General features: G+C 35.8%; 1 pseudogene across 1 annotated transcript; it reads left to right on the forward strand.

The window, feature by feature from the left end:
- The first annotated feature begins 2,083 nt into the window (after positions 1–2,083).
- LOC308252611 (ATP-binding cassette sub-family D member 3-like) lies at positions 2,084–3,988 on the forward strand (annotated as a pseudogene). Its single transcript has one exon. The product of its transcript is annotated as an ATP-binding cassette sub-family D member 3-like (transcript).
- The last annotated feature ends 768 nt before the right edge of the window (positions 3,989–4,756 follow it).

Consider the following 4,756-nt stretch of genomic DNA (forward strand, 5'->3'; position numbering starts at 1 on the left):
AATGAGAAACATAAATATGAAGAATAAGCTGGTAATGAATATGTACCTATCAATAATAACTTTAAATGTAAATTGTTTAAATGCTCCAATTGAAAGACATAGGGTGGCTGAATGGATAAGAAAACAAGACCCACATATATGCTATTTACAAGAGATTCACCTCAGAACAAATGATACAAATAAAGGAATGGAAAAATATATTTTATGCAAATAGAAAATAATAAAGGGATCAATCTAACAAGAGTAAATAAACCTTGGAAACATTTGTGCACCCAACCTAGGAGCACCTAAATATTTTTTTAAAAATTGATAGACATAAAGGGAGATATTAACAGTAATGGAATCATTGTAGGGAATTTTATACTCAATTGACATCAAAGGATAGATCTTCCAGACAAAAAATCAACAAGGAAAAAATGGCCTTAAATGAAACATTAGACCAGATGGATTTAATTGATATTTCCAAAATATTACACCCTAAAACTTCAGGATATACATATTTTTCAAATGCACATGGAACATTTTTCAGGATAGCTCACATAATAGGCCTTAAAAAATGGCCTCAATAAATTTAAGAAGATCGAAATAATTTCAACCATCTTCTCTGATCACAATGGTATAAATCTAGAAATCAATTACAAGAAAAAAATTAAAAAACACACAAACACATGCAGGCTAAATAGCATGTTACTAAACAATGAATGGATTAACAATAAAATCAAGAAAGAAATCAAAAGATACCTTGAGACAAAAGAAAATGAGTACATGAGAGCCCTGGCAGAGTAACCCAGTTGGTTAGAGCATTGTCCCAGTATGCCAAGGTTGTAGGTTTAATTCCCAGTCAGGGCACATACAAGAAGCAAGCAATGAATACATAAATAAGTGGAAAATGAGTACATGACAACCCCAAATCTATGGGACACAGAGAAAGCAGTTCTAAGAGGGAAGTTCGTAGCAATACAGGCCTATCTTAATAAACAAGAACAATCTTAAATTAACATCTAACCTTTCACCTAAAAGAACTGGAAAACAACAACATACAAAGCCCAAAGTGAGTAGAAGAAGGGGGAGGGGGCAGATCAGAGCAGAAATAAATGAATAAAATAAAAAAAAAAATTTAATGAAACCAAGAGCTGTGTTTTTGAAAAGATAAAAAAAAAATTGTTAAACTTTAATCAGACTCATCTAGAAAAAGGGAGAGAGGACCCAAATAAATAAACCAGAAATGAAGAAGAAGTAATAATTGATACCACAGAAATACAAAGAATTATAAGAAAATTCTTGGACAATCTGAAAGAATTTGAAAAATTTCTAAAAACATTCAAGCTCCCGAGACTGAATCAGGAGGAATCAGAAAATCTGAACCGACAAATTACATCTAAAGAAATCAAAGCAGTGATCAAAAAATTCTCAACAAACACAAAAGTTGTGGATCAGATGGCTTCACAGGTAAATTTTAACAAACAATTAAAGAAAAACTAACATCTATCCTTTACTATTTAAGAAGGGGAAGACTCCCAAATTCATTTTACAAGAACAGCATTATAATGATTCCAAAACCAGATAAACACTTAAAGAAAGAAATCATAGGCCACTATCTCTGATGAACATACAAGTAAAAATCTTCAACAAAATATTAGCAAAACAGCCCTGGCCAGAGTAGCTCAGTTGGTTGGAGCATTATCCTGTGCACCAAAGGGTCACGGGTTCAATTCCAGGTCAGGGCACATACCTAGGTTGCCAGTTTCATTCCCAGTTGGAGCATGAGTGATAGGCAACATATTGATGTTTCTCTCTCACATTGATGTTCCTCTCTCTTCCCCTCCTCCCCTCCTCTCTTTCTAATCAATTAAAAAACATCATCTTGTGATGATTAAAAAAATAATAAAGATATAGTCAAACAAATTCAGCAATACATTTAAAAATTATACACCATATTCTATTGAGATTTATTCCTTAGATGTAAGGATTTTTCAACATCAACAAATCAATTAATGTTCTACACTGCATTAAAAAATGAAGGGTAGGCCCTGCTGGCTCGCTCCTGAGTGTCAGGATGGCCTACAGCAAGGTGGGAAATTCCTCGCTGGCAGGGCTGTGTTCCTGCTGCTCTGCCTGTTCCACAAGCTGCGTCTCACTCTCCACCTGTACAGTAAGAAAAAATGGAAAGCCACCATTATAGAAAAATGAGAAAGAAGAGGAAAAAGAATGAGCTATGGAGTACGTGGTGTTTTTCTCAAGGCTCTCAAGGATTCTGAAAATCATGGTCTCTAGAACATTTTGTAAAAAGACGGGTTACTTGATACTTATTGCTGTTATGCTGGTGTCTCAAACATATTGTGATGTTTCAATGATTCAAAATGGGACACTCATTGAAAGTGGTATCATTGGTCACAGCAGAAAAGATTTCAAGAGATACTTATTCAACTTCATGGCTGCCATGCCTCTCATCTCTCTGGTTTAAAGCTTCTTGGAGTTTGGGTTAAATGAGCTCACATTGTGCTTCCGAGTAAAGCTAACTAAATGCCTCGGCGAGGAATATCTCCAAGCATTCATGTATTATAAAAAGGGAAATCTGAACAACAGAATAGCTAATCCAGTCCAGATGCTTACACAAGGTTTAGAAAAGTTTTGTGACAGTGTAGTTGATCTGTATTCAAATCTTAGTAAGCCATTTTTAGAGATAGTTTTGTATATCTTCAAGTTATGAGTGCAATAGGAGCTTGGGGCCCAGTGAGCATGATGGCCTACTTGCTTGTTTCTGGGTTATTCCTAACTCGACCTAGAAGACTTCTTGGTAAGATCACAGTAACTGAGCAAAAATATGAAGAAGAGTACAGATATGTTAATTCCTGGCTCATCGCAAACAGTGAAGAAATTGCTTTATATGACGGGAATAAACGAGAAAAGCAGACAATCCACACTGTCTTCCAAAAACTAATGGAAGACTACATAATTTCATTTTGTTTCAGTTTTCTATGGGCTTTATTGATAGTATAATTGACAAATCTCCTGCCCCGTAGTTGGTTGCCTGTTGTCAGCTGCCCTTTCCTAGATTTGGCTCACCCTGGCCACCTCCAGAACTTCTGGAAGACTACTACCAAAGTCGAAGGGTGCTTTTGCGAATGTCCCAAGTCCTGGCCATGAAATGACTAGATTGTCTGGTTTTACTGCTTGGATTTCAGAATTAATGCAAGTGCTAAAGGATTTAAATAATGGAAAATATGAATGCACGATAATCTCGCAACAAGAAAGGGGTATTGAAAGAGCAAAAGTATTCCCTTGATACCTGGAACTGGAGAAATTATCATGCTGATAACATAAAATGTTGATCATGTTCCTTTAGCAACTCCAAATGGAGATATCTTGATCCAAGACCTTAATTTTGAAGTTCATTCTGGTGCCAACATTCTAATTTGTGGTCCAAATGGCTATGGGAAGAGTTCACTTTTCTGTGTTCTTGGTGAATTATGGCCTCTTTTTGAAGGACATCTAACTAAACCTGAAAGAGCAAAGTTATTTTATGTTCCTCAGAGACCTTATATGACCCGTGGAACACTTTGAGACTGAGTGAGACCAGAAAAGGAAGGGGATATCTGTCCTAATACAGAAGGAATACCTATATAATGTCCAGTTGAAACATATCCTTGAACGTGAAGGAGGCTGGGACGGTGTTCAGGATTGGATGGATGTACTCAGTGGTGGAGAGAAGCAAAGAATGGCTGTGGCAAGATTATTTCATCATAAACCCCAGATTGTCGTTTTGGATGAGTGCACACACTCGTGGAGTGTAGACATGGAAGGCTCCATCTGCAATCATTGTCCAGAGGCCGGCATCCTCTTCACTCTGTCACATAGGAAGAGACTTTGGAAACACCATGAGTACTACCTGCATCTGGATGGCAGAGGCAGTTATGAATTTAAACAGATAACAGAAGATACAGGTGAGTTTGACTCAGAATCCGGAGAAGTGTACCTGCTTCGATGAAATAATTACAGAACACACTTGGAAATGCAAAGTATATTGTAAAATAAAGTTGAGCTTTTTTTAAAAAACCAAGCAATGCATTAACTGAATATAAAACAATTGAGAACAAGTTGTTAAAACTTTTCATATTACATAGGATATTGCTAATTGTGTATATGTTGGTTTAATTATTAATATGACCTAAGAAAGACCTTATTCTTATGGATGAAAAACTGCCTAAATTAAATTGGGCTCAAATTAATGTCACCTGATTCACCCTGGGATGTAAACCATTGGAAATCACTAATTTGATTCGTATGGCTCTTTTCCTTCAATGAAGAATCCTGTTTAAAACTGGGGTCAACATGTATCCTATTCTAGCAAGATAGTCTTGAGTTTCACTTTCTTGTGCCCCACGATGGTTGGAAGCAAACAAATCATAGTGTACTATCAAAATGTACAGCATCATTGAATAATAGCATTTATTACAGAGCAACAGATTTCTTTAGCTGCCACAATTATACTAATTTCTTGTGTATCTCTTGAGGTACATTTGACTCCTGGAAAGTCATTTGAATTTTGTTTGGCCAAATAATAAATGTGTCACTCTCAATTTGTAATATTGAGTTGTTCTGAGGGTTCTTACAAAAGTATGCCCAGTCCTGCTTACAAGATGTGTTTACTATGTTTCACACCTAGTCTTCCCAGTATTTAAAACATAAAGTCCTTAAATTTCAAATTCAAGGTCTTAAAAGATGTTTAGATTTTTTTTTAAAAAGAATTGGACTG

The sequence above is a fragment of the Plecotus auritus genome (assembly GCF_963455305.1).
Source record: "Plecotus auritus genome assembly, chromosome: 7".
Classification (NCBI taxonomy): Eukaryota; Metazoa; Chordata; class Mammalia; order Chiroptera; family Vespertilionidae; genus Plecotus; species Plecotus auritus.